The 23,843-nt window shown below is 43.5% G+C and overlaps 2 long non-coding RNA genes across 2 annotated transcripts; both read right to left on the reverse strand.

Annotated features, from left to right (window-relative positions):
- Positions 1-6,384: 6,384 nt before the first annotated feature.
- Positions 6,385-9,037, reverse strand: LOC125164263 (uncharacterized). The gene is made up of 3 exons (XR_007151709.1): positions 8,802-9,037; positions 7,702-7,770; positions 6,385-6,494 (listed from the first exon to the last, which is right to left on the reverse strand). It is a non-coding gene; the product is annotated as an uncharacterized LOC125164263 (long non-coding RNA).
- Positions 9,038-15,332: 6,295 nt separating this feature from the next.
- LOC125164212 (uncharacterized) lies at positions 15,333-19,703 on the reverse strand. The gene is made up of 3 exons (XR_007151691.1): positions 19,103-19,703; positions 17,259-17,313; positions 15,333-16,875 (listed from the first exon to the last, which is right to left on the reverse strand). It is a non-coding gene; the product is annotated as an uncharacterized LOC125164212 (long non-coding RNA).
- Between the last annotated feature and the right edge of the window lie 4,140 nt (positions 19,704-23,843).

The following is a 23,843-nucleotide window of genomic DNA, read 5'->3' on the forward strand; positions in this document are numbered from 1 at the left end:
CCTCTCATTCTGAAAGGAAGTATTCTTCTCAAATGCTTCAGTCACGTGTGCAGTTACAGTGCTAGCTGAGCTATTTTTCTTTTTTTCCCTTAAATCACACTTCTACAATTACAATAGCAAACAAAAAATCATCAAAGGAAAAGAGAGTTACTTATTTATCATGCTTTGTTATTTTTTGGCCACTCTAAAAAATACTCATCTTAAAACTAACACATAAAGCTAGGGAACAGGTAAAACTACTCCTCTGCACTTTCGTTTAAAATGTGACCTTGAAATGAAAATTAAAATCGATGGAAACGCTTAACAAAATAGGTGAAATTATGCATTCTGGTGCAGAATTAAATTTAACATACACCTCAGAATTTTCAAATTATGCCTCTTGGAATTAAACAAACAGGCGGATTGTTTCTGAATTGCTTTCCAACTTGGGGACACATGGAGGTATCGTAGCAGACACATAAATGAGTGTGTCTGTGTAAATCATTTGTTCCGATAAAATGCCAGTGTGTGTTAAGAAGAGAGAATTACTTGGAAAAATATTAGGCCCCTATGGGAATTGATAATACACATGCCGTGGTAGCAGCAGGATCTTTTTAAACACAGTGCCCAGAAATAGATAAACAGGAGAAGAAACTGGCCAAGGAAGGCCATGTGAATGTCTTGATATTGAAGGAGGAAGAGAACTGTAGGAAAGAAAGAATTCTTCAGATGAGCAGTAAATGAAATCGCTGTCTCATTACCTTAAGAGTATCTTTAAAAGCAGAAATATGGTAGTCAACAGCAGCAGAAAAATCATTAAGAGCTCTCTGGTTGTTAATGAAAAACGAGGCATCATTAAAAGAGAATCTCATCATTTTTTGGAGCTAGTGTTTTATCTTTATTTTTTTATTAAAAATTTTTAAAGCTTATTTACTTATTTTGAGAGAGACAGAGACAGCACGAGTGTGGGAGGGGCAGAGAGAGAGAGACAGAGACAGAGACAGAGAGAGAGATCCCAAGCAGGCTCTGTGCTGTCAGTGTGGAGCCCAGCGTGGGGCTTCAACCCAGGAAACTGTGAGATCATGAGCTGAGTTGAAACTAAGACGTTTAACCAACTAAGCCACCCAGGTGCCCCTGGAGCTGATGTTTTAAAAGTAAGTCACTCTCTGCAACGTCTGTGCAAATGAATGGCACACCCACATCTACTTAAGTAAGGGACACACTGGCCTAGAAGGAATATAGAAATTCTCACCGCAAAACCCAATCTGGGATGGGAGTTCTCTGCACAATCTTCTCCACTTTTCTGTTAATCTAAAACTCATCTAAAAATAAAGTGCAATTTTAAAAAGCCTTTAGATTCCATGCATGTTAGAGGCGATTGCAATCTGGTGGAATTTGCAAGGGTAAGTATTATAGAAGTGCATGTAGAATAACACGAATGTCCTTGGGTCCTCATCTAAGCAATCCGTGGGAGCCTCATGGAGAAAATTAGGATTTTCACAACAGTTTGAAGGGACTAAGACGGTTGATGACGGGCAAAGTCATAGCCATGCGGTTTATTTCGAAGGCAAATGCACAGGTGGCGGTGAGGTGCCCGGACGGTGGGCTTCCCTAGGCATCAGGAAAAAATAACATACTGATCCAAGAAGACACTAAGCTGAGGAACCCCGCTTCCTAAAACCCGACTGTCACATTTTGGACATTTAGCCTGGGCATCGTGAACGATCATGTTATAATTGGTGACATAAATAAAAACCTATTTACTTTTTAACTGCGAGGGCGTAAGTGGACTTACCACTTCTGATTGTTCTGAGTTTCTGAACAGTTCGACCAGTTCCAAGTTTAAAAAAAAAACACTTTAGCAAGCGGTCGAAACACGGCACACTGCGTTGGTACCACTCTTGTAGAAAATCACCCCAAAGCGGAGAAAGGCATTGTGCCATCTGGCTCGGCTTGCAGCTTGTGGATCTGCACCATCCTGGAACCGTGCTGCCCAACCTCACCTCCCAGGTGGACCCTCTGGCCGGCTGTCTACTGGGTACCAGCTGTAACTAACCAGTTATGACCAGCTTCTAGGAGGAAACGCCAAGGAGAGGGAACTTGGAGTCTGAGACATTACACGCATACTGAAATTACACGCATACCGAATAGGAAAGTCTTTCTGGTCCGCTGGTTTTTGAACTTTCGTTTTTAATACGGATATTTTTGTGAATTAAACAGCATGTGGAATCCCAAATATAAAACTGAGAAGGCAGAGTTGATTGGCACGGGAATAGGGGAGGGGCCTAGGAGCCCAGCTGCCTCAAGTCCCGCGCCCTCTAACTTTGGGGTACTTTCTGGAACACCTGGAGCCGAAAACCCCCGATGCGTCTGACTCCCAGAGATGTGCGGTGACTTGGTCCAGACACGTAGCAACGGAACCAGGGCTGGATCCAGAACTCCTTCCCCCGCCCCCCCCCCCCCGGGGGGTGTTTTCCCCCCCACGTCATCATTTCCCGGGCCACTTGCCTCGCAACGCTTTCCTAGAAAACCTGCACAGGGGCGCCTGGGTGGCTCAGTCGGTGAAGCGTCCCGCTCTTGGTTTCGACTCAGGCCACGATCTGGCAGGTCAGGAGTCGGAGCCTCAACCGGGTTCCACACTGACAGCACGACAAAGCCCGTTTGCGACTCTCTCTCTCTCTCCCCCTCACTCTCTGCCCCTCCCCTGCGCGCTCTCTCTCAACAGAAATACATAAACTTAACAAAAGTAAAAAACCCTCCACATACTTGAGCTGAAGGGTGTGTTAACTAACCTGATTGCGGTAAACATGCCACAACACGTATGTATATCAAATCATCGCATGGCACCTCTTATGCTTATACAGTATTATACGGCGACTCTATCTCAGTAAAGCTAGAAAAAAATCAAAAAGGAAAAAGAAAGCCTTCACAGTGCCCCTTTGAGAGAAACAGATTGAGCCCCGCAGGTAGGGAGAGAGAGGAACAGGCTAGGTGTCACAGGTGGGATGGCCCTGGAGGAGACACGACACGGTACAAAAACCCCGATGGAAAAGCCACACGGTGCCTCAACACACCTGCCACCGAGCTCCTTGACAGTGAAGCCAAAACCTCTTTTCGGGCTGTGTTTTCCAGAAGACATGAAGGGCCCCCGATGAGTGGATTCCCAGCAGGCATTCCCTCCTGCTGGTATCCTTCAGTGAGGCTTGGGGCTGCTGGCCTTCCAAGGTCACAGCGAGCCCTCTGAGAGAGCCTTTGATTAATGCGGAAGGGAATTCCCACTGGCTGATTAAATATTTTTATATTTTATCATTTTCCTGCAGCTAGCAGCTTTTGGCATGCAGGGTATTTTTATGAACGATGTAAGTAAATATTATGGGGTCAGTCGCGGAGATGAACTTGGGCCCACAAGCCTGGGGCTGGAAGACGTTAGCCTTCACTGAAAAAAAAAAAAAGTGGGAATAAAAAAGGAAAATATTGAGGATTTGAAAATGCTTGCAAAACGTTGCAACTGTGCATCCAAAATCCAAAGTTAATATAATTAGATCACTAGAAGCAAAGTGATTTTAAGTGATATATCGGGATATCCAAGGGGTCTAATTCATTTTATTTCAAGTTTGCAGCATTTATTAGAAGAAAAGGAAGAAGCAGGGTCACACTTCCACGTTAACAACCGTGAGTTTTGTTTTCCAGACAGAACTAGACCTTTCCAGACTCTTCCACAAAGCACGACACACAGATTCCTAAGATGCCAAGCCGTTACTCAGAGTTTCCAGGGGCCACAGGCCACTTTTTGGTCCAAATGGCCCTTTGGAAAATACAAGAAAGAAAAAATAAAGTGTGGGCCATGGTGGTGTTATGCTCCAATGCCCTCTTGAGTGGGAAAGCCTCGATGATCTGCTTGGAGCTGATGTCACAAAAATCCTCCTTGACACAGGGTGATTCACTGCAGGAAATTTATTCCTTCCTGGGAAACCACTAAACCTCTGCCTGTTCCACAGCCACCCGCCTGGAAATCCCCGGGGAATCCACGCATAGTGTATCGGTCAGCAGCTCCGAAGCAAGACGCCTCCCCAGAGCATCTTTTCCACTTTTCTCTCTGCTCCCCTTGCCGCCGGCCCAGGTCGGGATGAACAGGAGGAGCACTGCACAAATTCATTTGATATGCACTGCGGATTTATTTTTGCGCTATCACTCTCTCTGCACCTACTGTCTCCGAGCTTTGCCGTTTGCCCCTCTGCCCCCTTCGTCGACTTATTCAAGTCCAAATCATTTCACAATCTTTCTGATTAGCGAAGGGCATTTATGCAACACACACCCCATAAATTTTCTTCTCCTTTAGGTGCTTTCAACACTGTTTCCCTCATCTTCAAATCTAAGAGCTCAGCCTAACCCCCAGGTAATTAACAAACTCTTAGTGCCCCGCATATAGCAGGAAGTCAATAAATAAGGGGCAGGAAGGTAGAAAGGACAGCGGAAAGGAAGGAAGACAGGAAGGGAGAGAGGAAAGAACGGGAGGGAGGGTGGGAGGAATCAGCCTGGAGCACAGCCCACGTTCCTCCTGGTGATTTGGAAATACCTGGGGAGCATCCTGATTGAAGGCTGGACCCTGTGACGGCCCAGGTGAGAACCCCCCCTCCGGCAAGGCAGCACCGTGGAGGCAAGACGTCAGAAAGGCGTATCTGGAAGGACAGGGCTGACCAATCAGAGGGACTGTGAACGGGGCTGACCTGCCAGGACAACGGTGCCAAGTGACAGCGCTGTTCCAGGGAGGAAGGCGCGCTGAAGCTCCCGCCAGGTGCCCCGGCTCCGGTCTCCGGGCTGCTTCCCAGGATCTCTGGAAACCCTGTTTATTAGCGCATCCTCTCAAGTTGATCCAAACGGAGCGAAAGCTTTCTGGAATCTAGGTGCGATGGTGTCTTGCACTTCCTTTTTGCCTTCCTGGCCTGCGTCTGGAACATCAAGAAGCGATTGCACAGATCAGGAAGAACTCTGACCACACGGGTGAAGAATGCTGTCACCAGCCCGCCTTCCTCCCCGGCTGCCGGCCCTCTTCACCGACACTCACACTTGCCACGAGAGCTGGGTTCTAGGCGCCGTGAAAGAGAAGCTCATAAGGAGACTGGCTGCCTTCTAGAAGCTACCGTAGAAGGTTGTACGGTTGTTTTCCCTGATTGGAACCTGGAGTACCAGCTGACCGTCTGCATTTAGGTCATCCTGGGAGAAGGTCTGGTGGGATTTCGGGAGAGGGTCTTCTGAGACTGTGTGAGCAGGAACCTAGTAGGGGACGTACTTACTTTAGTTCCAGGAAATGAGACGCTCTTGACTTTCCACGTAAATTCTTCAATGCTAGGAAATAGCTAGGGAGGGAATGGAGAAAAAGACAGAGAGACAATGACGTTTTGGCAAATCATGTACAGTTAAGGGCAAATATTATTATTTAAATACGCAAAGTAGATCTTTGATGATCATTATAATATATAGTGAGATGAAATACTAAGTACCGGGCAATGTTGATCTCTTCTTCCAGTCCTTCCAGTCCTTACGAGAAATCTATAACTGGATTCTTTTTTTTTTTTTTTAAGTTTATTTATTTTGAGAGAGACCGAGAGCAGCACAAGGAGGGGAGGGGCAAAGAGACAGAAAATCCCAAGCAGGCTCTGTGCTGTCAACAGAGACTGACCCCGGGCTTGAACTCACGAAACCAAGAGATCATGACCTGGGCCAAAACCAAGAGCCAGACATTTAGCCGACTGAGCCACCAGGCGCCCCTAAACTACATTTGTTGACTATCTCTGTTTTTCAGATGAGGAAACTGAGGCTGACAAAAGTGAAGCAAAATGCTCCTGGCCACGCAGCTGGTGGTAGAACTCGAATTTCTGAATTTGCTTCCAGTTGATGTTCTAGTCTCTTTGCACTACGGGCCACATATATACATACACAAACTGGGTAAATCCTGTTAAATAAATCCTGTTTCAAGATTACAACTACCAATTGCTTCCCTCCCTCCCACCCCCTTGGTTTAAGAGTTTTTGTATTTGCATCTGCAACGCCTACTTCTGGAGCAAGTTTGCTTACACACTACATTATGCCACTGGAGAAACTGGAACCCTTGTCCCCACCTTCCAGATTCATCCCCCCCCCCCCCCCCCCCCCCGCCACCGCCCCTCCAGGCTCACAAGCACAGGCACACACCTGCTCACAGAGATTGCTCTTTCCGGTAGGTCTGGAACCCTGGACTAAAACCTCCAGTTTCTGCTGATTGAATTAATATGTGCAAGTCAAGTTCCCCTTGTTATCTGCTTCTCCCCAGACATTTTGCAGGGCCTTCTGGCCCGTGGCTTCCAGCTTTATTGCCGTTTCCCTGATGGAAGAAAATCATGGAACTCTCGAGCCATCTTCCAGTCGGACTCCACTCTGCTTTTTGGCATTTGTGCAGGGCGCCTCTGCAGGGAGCCACTGGAAGCCAGTTCAGGTTTTGTTCACCAGTTCTTTTCGACTCTACTCACTTCTGGCCTCTGTGCAAACGAGACTGTGTATAAGACTCAAGCCCTGTGCCACTCCGTAGCTAACCCCAGTCCCTAGTATGTGAAAGGATCTCAAGAAAACCCATTCTATGGCACCCAGAGAAGTTTCACGGAAAGAGAGGCATATTTCTCCAAATTCTAACAGTCGTAATGTCTTAATGCAAGTAACTGGAAAACAGTTTGTGCCCATCGTGGAAGTGATGGAGAAACCAAAGGCCATCATAGCGATGGGATTATCCTGTCCTCGCCCACTGTTTCCACTTTCAGAATATGTTACAACAATAATAACAATAAAGCTATTCCAAATATGCCAAATCTAAAATATCTGCACTCCCAGACTCCACTATTGTGACTGTTTCTCGCTGATATTTTATAATCTTATCACTTTTGGCCACACATCCACATACCACCCTGGGTTATTTGTGAAGATAAATCTTCTGCTGAGATCAAAATTGACAATTATTTTTTGCCGCGTCTAAATTTATTTTTGCTGCCTTAAAAAAAGACTTCGAAAATATTTTCCAGTGGGTTTATTTGTTTAAAAAAGATTTGGGTAAAGACATTACTCTGAACTAAAAAAATATATAGATAGATAGATAGATAGATATAGATATAGATGATATAGATAGATAGATATCTTTTGCGTTGTCAACTACCGACGACCACATATTTGGAATATCTCGAATTATCCAGGAGCTGACAATCTGGTTTTAGGATCATTTGTAACCTTGGCTGTGTTCCTATGTTTCAGCGTTTTCAGAGTTTGTCAAAAAATATATATAACTTTAATCATTAATTTCTGGCTCCTTATCGGCATGGGTTTATTAGCTAATCGAACTTCACATTATCCAGATTTTATGAGCTTAGTTTTCATCACCTCTGAAGTGGAAAGAATAATACCTACACTATAGAATTGCCATGAGAATTGAGTGACATAGGTAAAACAATGACTACCCATCGCACGCTAAGTGCTCACTAAAGGGAGCTTGAAAATATCATCTAAAGAGTGAAGTTTAAAATTCATCGGGTGACAGCAATTTGTGCGCATGTCGCCTGCCCCCACAGGCCTGTGTGCTCTGAGAGGATGTGCCGTGGCCTCCTCTGACCTCTGCCTCTTCCCCAGCTTTCAGCCTGGTCCTGACACACAGCACTGTCTCCCAGTGAACAATGGTAGCATGAAAATCATTTGAACATCCACCTGCCATGATCTCCATCGCACAGATAAGTAGTTGCTCATCGTTGTCTATCTTTAGAATTGATTTCTTTTCTGTAAACACAAATAAAAAAATTTTTTTGTAGGTGCTTTTTTATTTATTTATTTATTTATTTTATTTTTCAATATATGAAATTTATTGTCAAATTGGTTTCCATACAACACCCAGTGCTCATCCCAACAGGTGCCCTCTTCAATGCCCATCACCCCGCCTCCCCTCCCTCCCACCCCCCATCAACCCTCAGATTGTTCTCAGTTTTTAAGAGTCTCTTATGCTTAACACAAATAAAAATTTTAACTCCAATTGTAAAGATCCTGTTTTTGTTTTCCTCTTCTATTTAGGAAACTGAAGCTGAAATTCTAATGTGAATTCAGTAAATGGGTGTTAAATAAGCTCACGCCTTAAAAAAGTCAGCAGATAAATGATGTCATCGGCTTTTCCGAGGAGAGGTAAAATTGAGACAACTTGGGAGAACAGCAGGAGTTTGTTATTTGCTTTGGGGCTCGTCTCAGAAACAATGAGCTCCAGTCTGGACGGCTGAAGTACAGCTAAGAAAAGATTTGACCTCACGTGTGAACGTGTTGACCGCCCTACAGGGAGGAGGCCAAGGCCATCAGGCCACCTGCTTGAAAGAGTCAGTGACAAGCACACTGGGCTGGCACATGTTGCTTTTGCTCCATAAGGAATGTATTTCCCAATTTTTCATCTAATAAGCTTTTTCCACCCTTTAAAGATACATAAATAAATGTATGGGCAAATGCTACAAACTAATTTTTGTAGCATTATCTGGTGCTATTGCAATATTCTAAATGTTTTTGGCTCAGACTTAAATTCCGTGTGTATGTTTGTGTGTTTAAAGAAAAACTCAATTTACAGGACCATATCAATATTAGACAGACAGATATTTCCAACACCCCATATATGCTATGAACAGTGCAAAAAAGGCTAATGGTTTGGCACGAAAGGGTAAGAGGAAAAATGCTAAGGCTCTAGAATGGAAGACTGGGGCCAGCTTGTGCAGTGCTGTGCTTCTGAATTTAGAATATATTTTATCTTCCAGGACAAGGCGGGGCAATACATTTACCTTAGAAATGAAAAGCAGCCTAAGTATTGGCTACCTGGAGAGCCACGCTGGAAAGTTTCCCCTGCTGAAAGCAGCTTTATTGAACAAGTGTGCCCTGCAAGCCAGGAGTGGGAGCAGCCACCCACATGCTGAGCATTTGTCATTCTTTGTCCCGTGGTCCAAGACCCACTGGAGCCTTCTGGCAGAGAAAATGGCTTCACTGGGTCTGTGCTTAAGAAAGGCCTGTCAACAGTGAGGAGAATGAGTCAGAGAAGAAGCAATTAATGTAATTGATCTTGCCTCATACGTAGCTCTTTTCTAGACACAGGAGACAATCGATATCTCCCTTCGCACTTCCAGCTCGGCACTTGTCAGTTTGGGGGAAGGTGGGGCGATCTGGCTCCTGGGACAGGATTCCGTGACAGCAGATGGCTTCGCCCACCCGCAAAGGAGGGCGGTCTTCTTTTAGGGCCCTTGCCTTGTAGAAATGGGACCATAAGTTTGTCTTCACGTCTCAGATTACAGGACCAAGGCTGTGTGTTTAATAAGACACATTTTCTGAACCCCAAGCTGAGTATCGTTCTCCTGAATATTACACATTTGTTCAGGAAAGTGAATTCTTATCTTTTGACCCAAAGTACCTTCCAGAATCTGCTGGTATCTGAGCACATTTCTCGAAAATCAGAAGCATTTCTCTAAAAGAGAAATAGCAGCCAACGGTGCAGTGTGTCCCTTGGAGTTCCAGCAGGAAACAGATGGCACTCCCAAACTGAGTAAGTGAGGAATGTTCATAAAAGAATAAGTTACAAAGGTGTGGAACGATCTTGGGACACGCACAAGGGATGGTGAAGGACCTTGGGACTACAAGAGCAGAAGGTGATGGCGATTGGTAAGCACTTCACCATGCCCAGGTCTGAAGGGAAATGTGCCAGTTACAGATCTCAGGGTTGGTGGTTATTGGGAGAGGGTCACTGGAGGAGAGCTGTGACACTGGATGGAAAGATGTGGCCAAATTGTGTCCACTGCAGAAAGGGAATTAAATGCATCGCCTCCCTTTCCTCCCACTGGGGCTGGGAGCTCATTGATACGGTTTGTGCAGATCAGCCTGCCGGACACAGACTAGGACAGGGAAAGGTGGGGGTGTATCGGGAGGGCAGAGAGAAAATAACCTTCTCAGTGCAGTTTTGGCATGCAGTAAATCGGCAGAAAATTATAGTGATGGGACATCAGGGAGATGTTGGACTCCGAAGCTCCAAGCTCATATTCTTCCGTACAATCATGGGGAAAAAACACTCAAAAAACCCTTGCCCAAATGGCAACGGCCTTAGATTCAAGTGGTGGCAAATTCAGGTCCCAGTTCTACTCTTTAAATCAGAGGGAGAGAGCAGACCTTATCTGCAAATTACTGTGTACATCTGTTCTAACTCGGCTGGGGATTCCTGAAGGACTGACTTGCTCTCTCTTTCTCGCCTAACTCAGAACACAGGCCAGAAGAGCTGCAGGCTTTGCTCATGAAAGCAACCAGGGAAAACACACCTGTACACACCTGACCTAACAGATTCCCACCGGAGACATACAAGAGACCATCTAAGGCCGGGAGGACAGAGTGGGGTAAGACTCTCTGGGAAACCAAGGGATTCAAAAGCAGTTATTTCTATAAGGGAATCTAGAAAGCCCCATGCCTACCCAGGTAAGACATATGCTCACAAAAGTCTGAGAAGACTTTAACTTTCACCTAAGCTGAACCCTAGGTTCAGAGCAAGACTAACCGAGGGAACGGTAACCCTGCATAGAGCCCATCTGCCAAGGCCGTGAGCGGGGAATGCCCCCTCAACCCCCCACCCCCCCACTGGTACTTCTATCTCTACCTCTATTTCTATCTCCATCTCTATCTCTATCTTTATCTCTATCTCTCTCTTTCTCTATCATCTCTCTATCTCTATCTCTATCTCTCTCTCTATCTCGGTGTTTTTGTCTCTTTCAGCTCTTGGTATTCAAGAAAATCTCTATCAAACTGTGTTAGCTCAACACAAACTAAAGTAACAGAGACTTCAATGAACACATACGGCAAGGAATAGACTTTGCAAAAACAGTCTGGAAAAGTCACAAAACAAATGTGGCGATCGCAGTTTCTAATAATCAAAAAAAAAAAAAAAACAAGCTCCGGGGAAGGGGAGAAATCTGATTTCCAGAATCACCTTGTTATAATAACGTAACGCCCAATTTTCAATGAGGACGACAACAACAAACCCAGGAAAATACGGCTTATTGAAGGGACAAATGCCTTTAATTTAACAGAATCTGTTCCCAAGAAAGCTGACCATGGACTTACTAAACAACGACTAAAACAACTTATTTATTTATATATTTATTTAGAGAAGAGCATGTGTGAGCAGGAGGGACCCTGATGTCAGTGCAGAGTCTGACAGGTGGCTCGATCCCATGAACAATGATGAGATCATGACCTGAGCCTACATCAGGAGTCAGATGCTTAATCGACTGAGCTACCCAAGTGCCCCCTAAAACAACTTTTTAAAATATGCTCAAAAAGCTAGGGGAAAACATGGACAAAGAACTAAAGGAAATCAGGAACATAATATATTAAAATGATGAGAATGTCAACAAAGATATAAGACTTATAAAAGGGAAATAAACAGAAATTCTAAAGTGAAAAAGTGCCATAACTGAAATGGAAATTCCACCAGTGGGTTTTGCAATAGCAGAGATGGGCAGGCAAGAGAAAAAAAAAAAAACACAACAGAATGTGAAAATAGGACATCTGAAATTCTCAAGTCTGGGGTGCAGAAGAAAAAGATAAAGAAAGCGAACTGAATCTAAGGAACTTACGGGATGCCATCAAGAAGACCAATATCGGCGGGGCGCCTGGGTGCCTCAGTCGGTTGAGCGGCCGACTTCAGCTCAGGTCATGATCTCGCGGTCCGTGAGTTCGAGCCCCGCGTCAGGCTCTGTGCTGGCGGCTCAGAGCCTGGAGCCTGTTTCAGATTCTGTGTGTCTCTCTCTCTGACCCTCCCCCGTTCATGCTCTGTCTCTGTCTCAAAAATAAATAAACATTAAAAAATTTAAAAAAAAAAAAAAAAAAAGAAGACCAATATTGGCAATGTCTCTAGGATATGGTGGGTTCAGCTCCAGACCACAGCAATAAAATGGATATCCCAATAAAGCAAGTCAAATGAATGTTTTTGGTTTCCCAATGTATATAGGGGTTACTTTTACACTGCACTGTAGTGTATTAAGGATGCAATAGCACTATGTCTACAAAAAACAATATACATATCTAAGTTAAAAAATACTTTATTTATGGGGCACCTGGGTAACGCACTTGGTTAAGCATCTGACTCTTGATCGCGGCTCAGGTCACGATCTTGCAGTTCATGAGTTCAAGCCCTGCATCGGGTTCTGCTGCTGACGGTGCGGAGACTGCTTGGAATTCTGTCTCTCCTTCCTTCTGACCCTCCTCTGCATGTGCTCTCTCTCTCTTTCGCTCAATAAATAAATAAATAAATAAATAATAAATAAAATTTAAAGATTAATTAAAAAATACTTTATTTCTAAAAATAAACCATCACTTGAGTTTTTAGCAAGTAGTAATATTTTTGCTGATAGGGGGTCTTACCTTGATGTTCATGGCTGCTGGCTGATCAGGGTGGTGGTTGCTGAAGGTCAGAATGGCTGTGAAAACTTCTTAAAATCAAGCAACAATGAAGTTGGCCATTAATTGACTCTTCATGAATGATTTCTCTGTAGCACGCAATGTTGTTTAATAACATTTTGCTCACATCAGAACTTTTTTCAAAATTGGAGTCATTCCCCTCAAATCCTGCCACTGCTTTGCCAAATAAATTGGTGTAAAATTCTAAAGCTTTTGTTGTCATTTTAACAGTCTTCACGGCATCTCACCAGGAATAGATTCCATCCTAAGAAACCATTTTCTTTGAGCAGCCATGAGAAGCACCCCCTCATTTGCTAAAGTTTTATTATGAGATTGCAGCAATGCAGTCACATCTTCAGGTTCTACTTCTAATTCTAGCTCTCTTGCTGTTTCTACCTTATCTGTAGTCAGAACACACACGTGTGGTGTGGCACGTCAAAACTCACAAATAGTAACATCACAGATTACTGATTGCAGATCATCATAACAAATATAATAATAATGAAAAAGTTTGAATTACCAAAAGTGTGAGAATCATCAAAATGTGACAGAGACACGAGGTGTGTAAATACTATTAGGAAAATGGTGCCAATAGACTTGCTCAATGCAGGGTTGCCACAAACCTTTGATTTATAAAAAGTGCAGTATCTGCGAAGCAAAATAAAGTGAAGTGCAATAAACAAGCAAAAAGAATATGTCTGTATATAAATTATGGGAATCCCAGAAAAGAAAGAAAGTAGCAGAGACTTATTTGAGGAAATAACGGCTGAAAACATCCTGAGTTTCAAGAAATACATGAACATACAAATCCAAGAAGCTCAACGTACTTTAGGATAACCAAAAGAGATTCACATCAAGACACATAATCAAACTGTCAAAAGCCAAAGTCAAAGGGAATCTTGAAATCAACAAGAGCGAAGCAACTCATCATAGACAAATGATCCTTAATAGATTATTCTCCAGTTTCTCAGCAGCACTCTTGCAGACCAGAAAGCAGTGGGATGATATATTTAATACATGCTGGGGAAAAAACAAAAAAAAAACAAAAAAAACAAAAAACCTAAAATGAGAATTCTCTATCCAGAAACCATCCTTCAAAAGTGATAGAGAAATTAAGACTTTCCAGAAAAACAAAAGCTGAGAGAGTTCATTACTACAAAACTTGTTCTACAGAGAATGTTAAAGGAAGTCTTTCTTGGAAGATTATTTTTTGCAAATGCTACCAAGCAATGAATTCAATTCTAAGACTGTCAGGTCCAATATGTTAAAGGCTCAGTCCTGCAAAACTGCCCCCCTTTTGACTCCCCTACTTCAGCTGTCATTCCCAAGTCCAGGTTGTCACCTATGCTTCTGATGGACTGGCTAGAGATCAGATGTTCCCATGATCCCCTCCTTGGGTTTCATTAAGTTGTTACTGTGGCTAAAAGAACTTAGAGACACATTTTACTTTCTAGATTACTGGTTTATTATAAAAAGATAAAACTCAAGAACAGCCAGATGGAAGATGCATAGGACCCATTCCATCCTCTCTAGACACCTCCACAACGTCACTAACCCAGAAGTTCTCTGAATCCATCCTTTGGGTTTTTATGGAGGCTTCATTTACATAGGCATGATTGACGAAATCATTGGACATTCATTCAACCTCCAGCCCATTTCCCTTTCCTGAAATCAAAGGGTGAGACTGAAAAATTTTTAATCCTCTATAATTTTGGATTTAACTCTACTTTGAATTTAACTCTACTTCAGGGTGTGTGAGACAAATGCATAGAACATAATTATAAATCTATGTAAACGGGTATATAATGTGTAAAGATGTAATTTGTGACATCAATAACACAAGAGTGATGGAACTATTATAGGAGAAGGGTTTTTTATGCAACTGAAATTAAGTTTGTATCAATTCAAATTAGATTGTTATAACTTTAAAAGATTATATGTAATCACCATGGTAACAATAAGGAAAACATCTATAGAATATACATGGAAGGAAATGAAAAGGGAATCAAAACATATCACTACAAAAAGTAAACACAAAAAGAGGCAGTAATGGAGGAAATAAGGGACAGAAAATGATATAAGACATACAGAGAACAACAAAGTGGCAAAAGAAGTTCCTTCCTTATCAATGATTACTTCAAACGCAAATGGACTAAACACTCCAATCAAAAGGCATTGGTTGGCAGGATAGATTTTTAAAAACGGAACAATATGTTGTGGACATGAGACTTACTTTAGCTCTAAATTCAGATTTCGGTTGGAAGTTAAATGACACAAAAGATAGTACATGCAATTAATAACCAAAAGAGAGCTGGGGTGGCTATCCTAATATTAAACCAGACAGACTTTGAGTAAAAAAATATTACAAGAGACAAGGGTATGTATCAATGAAAGAGTCACTTCACCAAGAAGAGATCAAAATTATAAAAATATATGATATACATATTATCAGAGCTCTAAAATATATCAAGCAACATTAGCAGAATTTAAAGGAGAACAGCTCTAAGATAATAGTAGGAGACTTTCAAAGATGACCAGAACAACCAGCCAGAAAAATCAAAAAGGCAACTGTGGACTTGAACAGCACTACAGACCGACTGGATCTATCAGACACATACAAAACACTCTACCCAACAACAGCAGAATACACAGTTTTCTCAATCGGACGTGAAACACTCCCCAGAGTAGACTGTATGTTAGACCACAAAACAAATCGTAAATGCATTGTGGAAGATTGAAATCATATGAAGTTTCTTTTCTGATCACAATGGAATGAAACCAGAAATCAGTAACAGAAGGAAAACTGGAAAACCCACAAATATGCGGAAATTAAACAACATACTCTTAAGTAACCAATGAATCAAAGAAGAAATCACGGGGAGATTAGAAAATACCTTGAGACAAATAGAAAGGAAACTAAAAACACAGCACACAAAAACTGATGGGATACAGACAAGCAGTGCTAAGAGGGACATTTGTAGCTTAAATGCCTGCATTTAAAAAAGAGAAACATCTCAGATCAGTAACCTAGACTTACTCTTTATGGAACTAGAAAAAGAGAAAGCAAACTAAACCCAAAGCTAACAAAAGGAGGGAAGGAAGCAAAATTGAAGCGGAGCAAAATAGAGAATAGAAAAACAATATAGAAAAAAACAGTAAAACCGAAATTGGTTCTTTGCAACAATCAACAACATTGACAAACCTGTAACTAGATAAGGAAAAAGAGCAAAGACTCCGATAACTAAAAGCAGACATCAAAGAGAATGTTATGAACATCTGTATGCCAACAAACTGGATAAACTGAACAAGATGGACAAATTCCTAGAAATGCACATCTACCCAAACTGAATCTACCAAATTGAAAATATGAATAGATTTACAACTCGTAAGGAGACTAATCGATATTCAAAGCCTCCCAACAAAGAAAAGTCATGGGCTAGATGCTTTCACGGAAGAAGACTGCTAACATTAAAAATAAATAAATAAATAACACGAATTTTCAACTCTTCCCCAAAATTGAAGGCGATAACATTTCCTAATTCATGCTATAAAGCCATCATTACCCTGATAGCAGACCCAGCAAAGAGGTTACAAGAAAAGAAACTATAGAATCAATATCCTTTTATGAAGATGGATGCAAAAATACTCAACAAAATACTAGGAAACTGAACTCAACAGTAGTATATTAAAAGACTATACGCCATGGCCAAGTGGGTTTTACTCCTGGAACGCAAGGATGATTCCACGTACAAGAATGAATCACTGTAGGACACCGCATCAACAAAACGAAGGAAAAACTGCCCACACGATCATCTCAACTGAGACAGAAAAAGCACTTGACAAAGTAACAATGGCGGCTCGCTTTCTTTGGGACGTGCTATGTGCGAAGCTCTACATTAGGCATTTAATAATGTTTTGAATCCCCAAGGCAACACCCTAACATATGTAATATGATAGTATTGCATCCCTCTTACATAGGAAGAAACTGAGGTTTGTTCTTGAAAAACTGAAGTAATTTGTCAAAATCATATATTTACAGTAAGGAGTAGAGTCAGTATGTATGTTCTAGCTTCTCATGTTACAAAGCCTAAAGCATTTCTACTGTGGTTTGTGGTTTTTGCTTCTGCATCTAAGGAGAATCAAAATGAAGGTACCAAGAGCTGATTTGCAAAAGTCACTACCCAGCTGATGGGCTTAGTAAAATGGCCGTTGGGCTCTTCATGACCGTCCCCACCCCCACTAGTAACAAAGTGCGACGATTTTGATCGCGTGTTAACATTCGTTGCTGAAACGGGGGCCCGGCCCGATTCACTCCAAGACTGATTTCGGACGGCTGGATGTTGTCGCTTCCCTTTCCTAGTCGGTCCAGGACAAGAATGGTTCACATGGTACCGGCCGCCTCATAATGGAACAGCATCACAGCGCCTGTAGAAGCAACAGAAAACAAAAAGGAAGTTCGCAAATTGAGAAAGCTGGGATCAATTTGGTCTTGACTCAGAGTCATACTCTGTCTCTCTAAAACATTGGTGCCAACTCACTGAACTTGAGTTATAAATAAAAGTCAGAATTAGAGTTCCCAGTTTTTTTTAATGAGTTTTAATAGGTATATTGTTTAATTTCCCAGCAAATTGATGAAATGCAGACTTGCTAAATTGTAAAAATGCCTGCGACATTTGTTTACTTGGACTGTTACAAGAAAAGAGCTCTTTTGAGATTTATCCTTTTTGTAGCAAAACTGAAAAATACGCTTCTGCAGACTTCAGACTTTGTGCATCTTAAACTTTGACAATCACTTTCGAACCTGTTACCTTTTAGTGTCACAGTGGCTGGGGAGGCAGTGTACCTGTTGCGCCAGGAGACCCTCTTTGTAAAAAAAAAAAAAAAAAAAAAATTAATGTTTATTTATTTTTGAGAGAGGGAAAGACAGAGTGCAAGCTGGGCAGGGGCAGAGAGAGAGAGGGAGACACAGAATCCGAAGCAGGCTCCAGGCTCCAAGCTGTCTGCACAGAGCCCGACGCGGGGCTCGAACTCACGAACTGTGAGATCATGACCTGAGCCGAAGTCGGACGCTCAACCGACTGAGCCACCCAGGTGCCCCGGGAGTCCCCCCTCTGTAAGTGACATTTCCAGGCTGGGAAGTAGAAGAGAGTAGAAGAGCGGAAGGATCCGATTTTTGTGCCCGTCGGAGGTGAAGGGGCATTCGCTTAGCCCCGCAGCCTGGGTGTTCCTCAGACTTAGAGATTGGAGACGTCTGGGGAGCAGATGCTAGCGTGTGAACTAGTTTTTACTTAGGTTCCATTTACTGCCCTCTGCCCTCTGCCCTCTGAGAGTTTGACAACGTCCCTTCTCTGCCACTGGTAACATGCATAGAGATCGTAAGAGTGACAGTAACAGGAGAAGCACTCAGTGTTGTCCAAGCGATTAAAGCACTTCAATGCTCTGCTTGATGCTGATGCTGGCTGCTGTCTAGAAGCAGGTTAAGTATTATACCCGTTCCCTAATTCCAACTTATCTTACGTGAGCCCGGCCTAGTAAAGATAAAGCCCACCTCCCAGAAGAAAATGGAAGCTTTAAAAAAGGTGGGAGGGGGAAACTAAAGAAAGAGACAACGTTCGTTTATATTTCACGCCAGGTCAGGTGACTTCTGCTATCTTCTCTAGGCTGAATACTTTAACCACGGGAAATAGAGCTGCCTGCATTAAGCAAGAATTTTCCTATCACTGAGAAAATCTGCTTATTAAGTTTGCCAGAAGCTGTCCTGTCTCCCAGCCAAAATGACAGCCCAGTGAATCCTAGGCCACTGGGTGTGGGCGGCTTATCGGGTTCTCATCTCTGAAGGTCGAGGGTGCAAGTAGGTCACGGGCAAAGGCATTGGTGACCTCTTTTCAGCCCTGCCTCCAGGTTGAGGTAGTTCAGGTTCTTAAGATAACTTCTGAGGGCGGGGGGTGGGGGGGGGACGGGAAGGTAAGGGGAGGCAGCGGGTTAGCAGGGAGCCCCCAAAGCCAGGTATCCCTGATCACCAGCAACAAGGGCGAGGGAAAAGCTCGCTCGTGCTAATTAGAACCCCGTGTTATGATCCCTTCCCTACCAAAATATTTACTAAGCCTTTAAACCAAAGGCTGGCAAATCCCCAAAGATCAATTCTGCCCTCTGGGATTTTTTCAAACTCCGTCCCACCCTTGTGAGTGGTCAGAGACGTTGTCCCTGCCTGCAGAGAGTGCTGGTCCCCAGCCCCCAGTCATGCCATGGCTGCCTGCGTTTCTCAGTTCTGACCATTAGTGAACTCGGCTGTCAGCAGTAACTTTTGTTCAAGTTCAAATCTGGAAATATCTTTCCTTTATTCTCCACTTTCCCTCAACCCACTGCACACTCCCCTGTCAAAGAAAGCCTTTGTATATAGCCAGAAGGAAAAGGCTGCTTCAGAACGGTCCCCATGCCAGGGGGTGGCCGGTATTCCGCAGAATGGGAGAGGAATGTGCCCTTTTTGCTTGTATAACCGTCGTGTCTAAAAATAGCAAAGACACCCCTTACCATACTGGTGATACGCAGACACATGGGTGATGAATAATCACATTGACAGTCATTTTGGGACAAGCGAGAGAGAACAGTGAGTCAAAACTGATCCCAAAATACAAAAATGAGTATCACAAACCTCGAAAGATGTTTTCATCGTAAAACTGAGGTTTTTATTCCTTGATCAATTCCTCTGCGCTTTTATTCTTCATTTCTTAAAGCCTGGACAATTGCCCTCTTTCACACCTTCTGTGCAACAACCTGCTCCGTGGGAACGCTCACAGTCCAGGGAGCACTCCGAGGTGCCTTGACAGCCGGGCTGGAGGAGAGCCCAGGTCTTCCGAAGGTCAAAGAGCTGTGAGCCCACATCCTTCTGGTAAAGACGCTTCCCCTGCACTTCACAACAATAAACCCACTTTCACAATATGTAGCTTAGATTTTCAGGCGACTCTTACAACAATCATTTCTCGCAACCATTTCATTGTGAGTTTAGGATATTCCTACTAGCAATTCACTCATTTTCAGTAAATGGGAAAACCAAAGCAAGAAATCCTCAACTGAAGCGGAAAAGTACATAACTTGACTTCTTTTCCAACTGACTACCGACATGTTTTTCTCCTCCTTTAGATTACAAGCATAAACACTGATACAAGCGGCTTGCCTTTTGGGTCTAGAGTGTTTTTGATGATAACAGCACAGGGAGCCCCAGGGTGGAATGTCTTAGCAGCAGTTAAAGGTTAACAAGATGAATCGATAGGCCCATTGATGTCTCTGAAGGAGGAGCCACATCATGCAAGGCAGGTCCAGGGGTGAAGTTACAGGAACCTCCCAGCCTCTCTCTCCAAATTTCCAGACACAGCAGGTGTCAGTTACATCTGCAGCCTGGGGCAGAAGCCCAGCCAAGTCACGGAGTAAAGGATGTTCAAAGCTGGAAGGCACATCACAGACCACAGAGACCAACTTCCTTAACTTACCGCCTAAGGCCTATGTAACGTACCTTTGATTAGGTGCCAGAATATTTCCAAGTATTCTACACATTGTTAATCATTTTCCTATACGTTATATCATTTGTTTCTCCCCCCAAATTTGAACTGCCAATGTTTGTCCCATTTTGCAGTTGAGGAAACCGAGGCTTGGAAAAGGCGAATGGCTAGTTCTAAAGCATGGAACGACGGGTAGGTGGGGCAGAGACTTGAGGCTCAGTTTTATAAATTTGGGGCTCTGGCCACTGGGTTACGCCACTTTGTCGGCACCTCGAGCAGGATATCCTCCAGGAAACATTTACTGTATGCTTTCTAGATGTCTGGGATTGTGCATAGCTCTGAATTCTGTGCTCCTGCTACATCTAGGTCATTAATAAAGTGGTGTGGGTAAATTGCAATGGACTTTATTTTCTGATCATTTTTAATTTCATTAGGGAAACAAATACAAGGACTTGGATTTTTTTTCCCCCTTCATTTTCCTGTGTAGGTAAGGAGTCTCATTTTGGCTTATCTCATGAAGTTAGTACCAATGCACCTGACACAGATAATCAAAATCTCTGGGGAGGCACCTGGGAGAGTACCTAATCCAACCCTGTCATGTTTAGAGAGGACAAAATCAACACCAGGAACTTCAGATTAATTCTCCAAGGCCACACAGCTACCTAGATGCTGAGCCAGGACTGAAAATCAAAACATCTGATTGCCAGTTCAGTTTATGAGTAGTTTTTTTTAATGTTTATTTTATTTTTGAGAGAGAGAGAGAGAGAGAGAGAGAGAGGGAGAGAGATGGGGGGGGGGCGGCGAGGGGCAGAGAGAGAGAGGAGACACAGAATCTGAAGCAGGCTCCAGGCTCTGAGCTGTCAGCACAGAGCCGGACTCAGGGCTCAAATGCATAAACCGTGAGATAATGACCTGAGCCAAAGTCAGACATTTAACTGACTGAGCCACCCAAGTGCCCCAAGAATAGTTTTTAGCCAAGCCTCGTTTGGTTGTGTCATAGTAATACTTCTTTTTCCAAGACAGCGAGGATAAAAACGGGACCCTTTTAGGTTGAGATATATATGTGTCTACATACATACACATTCCTGATCCCCAAGCCTACAACACTTAAGATTAACACTTAAGCACATTCATTTGAAAGAACATGAGAAAAACTAGGAGCATTTCTGTTCTCGGTTACATTTGTCCTTCCTAATCAAAACCATGTGAGAAGCTAGAAAAGTACCAGGAGCGCAGCGTGATGGCCAAAGACAAAGCAGGGACAGCAGAGAAAGAAAATCAAGGGAGCAGCGAAGCAGAGACCCGGCAGTATTTCCAACATTCGAGCACGCACTCACACTTCCAGTCCTTCATCAGATAAGAATGTTTTGCGCAAACTGGGCCAATTTACGCCGCACAGGAAAGCCTGTAGCTGCGCTCTCGGCCCACCACTTCCTGTGGGAGTCAGCGCAACAGGCTCAGCCCTTCCATTCCTTTGACCAAAATGCTTCCAAGCCCGAGGAAGAACCTCATTGCTCATCCTGCCATTTGCTGGAAGGAGTCCACGGTCAGTCCCCGGCAGTCATAAGGGGAAGTATGGTCCGTTTCTCAGGTGTTTTCTTTCCCGCGTGTGCGTGCGTGTGTGCGTGTGTGTGTTTGCGTGCGCGCGCACGTGTGTGTGTTTGCGTGCGCGCGCACGTGCCTGTGCGTGACCGTAAGAGAGCTTAACCTTCTTTTGGCTCCCTGCGTTCCAGTTACTCACTATTCACGCAAGTTACTCCTTTACAGTTGTACTTGTAAGTTTCCTTTTTCCATGCCAACGCAAGCAAACTTGTACAGGAAAAGGCCTTCTGCTAGCGTGGAGCTGACCTCCATCCCCAGTCCCTTTTCCGCAGGGCTCCAGAACCTTGCATTCAGGGTGCAGAGACAGGAAAAATTCACTGGGAGGCTGCAGGCTGCCGGTCAGTCTTTGGATTTTCATTCTTATAGATCCATTGTTCATGAGGCCAAATGATAAAGAACACATAAATGATATGGTGTCGTTTAATGTTTTAAAACACTATTCAAAAAAGTTTCCATCGTGATCATCTTCAAACTTCTTCCCAATAGTCCTCTGACCTCCTCTTCTTTCCTCCTGCTTCCCTTCCTCCCTGATTACTCCTATGAGGGTAATAATGAGACCCCATAGTTTGTTTCCCATGTGCCCCCACCACCAGGGGACTGCTGGCAAGTTCTGTCACCCCAGTCTCCTTTTTGATATCCCAGCAGGTCTGAGATGGGAATGGGACTCATGTTGTTCAAGCCCCCTGGTCCCCAGAGTTCTACTCTTCTCTTCTGGTTCTTCCTTGAGGGGTTTTCTCTGGGGGCTCCTGCCCCTCACCCCAATCTGGATCTACTCGAAGGAAAAACGCTACTCTAGTTGGAAGGTTCTTTGGGCCAACTGAGAGCCTCAGAGTCTCCTGGTCTCCCTGCAATAAAAAACCTCATCCCAGAGCTGACTCTAGGCTGGTTCTACATTATATAAGAAGCAAGATGGTGACTCTTTGTTCAAGGATGGAGACCAGTGAGATGAAATGGCACGTCCTCCATCCACACAGTTAGTGCACCCCACAGGACCAAAAAGACTCAGATCTGAGCTTTCAGTCCGTGTTCTCTCCAGCATCCAAATCCTGGTAAAACCAAGCTGTAGGGAACATCAGCAGAGGGTCAGTGAGAAAACTTCTTGCTCAGAGGACTTGGTCCTTGGGTTTTCTATTACATTTCTTACTGAATAGAAGGAATTATTTATTTTCATTAGGAAATCTGAGGGAGTAAAAGCCCAGAAGCCCTGGGTGGGGACCGCATAATTTATAGAGAATTCCACAGAGGGCAGGGCACTGGAAAAGAGAATGACTGATGCGACCAAAAATTCCAGAAATGAAAGGAACCTAAAGATCTTCTTCATAAATATCAGATTCTTAGTAATCTGAGGTTATTCTCGCTCAGTGTTTTCAACATTTTTAAATCTATGTTCTTCCATGATGCTGTTTCAGTGAAGCCTCCATGTATCTCTATAACCCCAGATTTTGACTCATTGCTCTTATATTTGGGATCATGAAAATATGCACCCTTACAGATTCTTTTGTGCCCACAGAGGGACTGGGTACTTCCCTTGTCACATCCACGGAGGATCCCTGTAGCACAATACCACACAGGAAGAAAATGTCAAGACCTGGCCTCCTTATAGGTGGTTAGCTGCCTCCCCAAGATAAGAACACATTTCCTGTCTTCTAGTCAAGAGCTTTATCCTCCATAACATTCTGTGTCCCTAGAGTTCAAGTGTATCAAGAATATGAGATGTACTTGGAATTTTCAATTCTTCAAATTCCTTCAAGTGCTCAAAATATTTCCTTGGGGAGAGTTATTCTAGTCATCTTCTGGGAAACAAGCACATGGTATATCCATCATCCAAATGGTTCTTTGGTCAGAGAGAGAAGCATTGATGTTAGGAGCAGAGAACAGAGCCCCAGCCGCAGTCTCAATCTGCCTCGAACAAAGGGGAGGGAAGTGGATAAGGATGAGGCCCCCGTGACCACTTGAATTTGGCCTGGTAAAATGTGGTGAACGCGTAGCCCCAAACAGCATAAAGCCTAATTCCAGATTTAAAATTTTAAGAATAAAGCTAATCGGCCAAGTGAAACGAGAATTATTAGACGCTTAAAAGTGCCCCAGGAATCTTTAGAAATTTAAGCAACACTGTATAATTAATACATATGGGATTTTTTTTTTTAAAGAAAGGAAGAGTACAGCTGTACTGTGGACTCACAAAGGAAAATAGAGGGTTTCATCTTGAAAGCTATAAAATGATCTCTGTCTGAGAATATGAAAGAGGGTAGATTCAGACTAGAGCAAGCCCGAGAACTGCAAGGGACAGGAAAG

Source organism: Prionailurus viverrinus, chromosome A1 (genome assembly GCF_022837055.1).
Source record: "Prionailurus viverrinus isolate Anna chromosome A1, UM_Priviv_1.0, whole genome shotgun sequence".
NCBI lineage: Eukaryota > Metazoa > Chordata > Mammalia > Carnivora > Felidae > Prionailurus > Prionailurus viverrinus.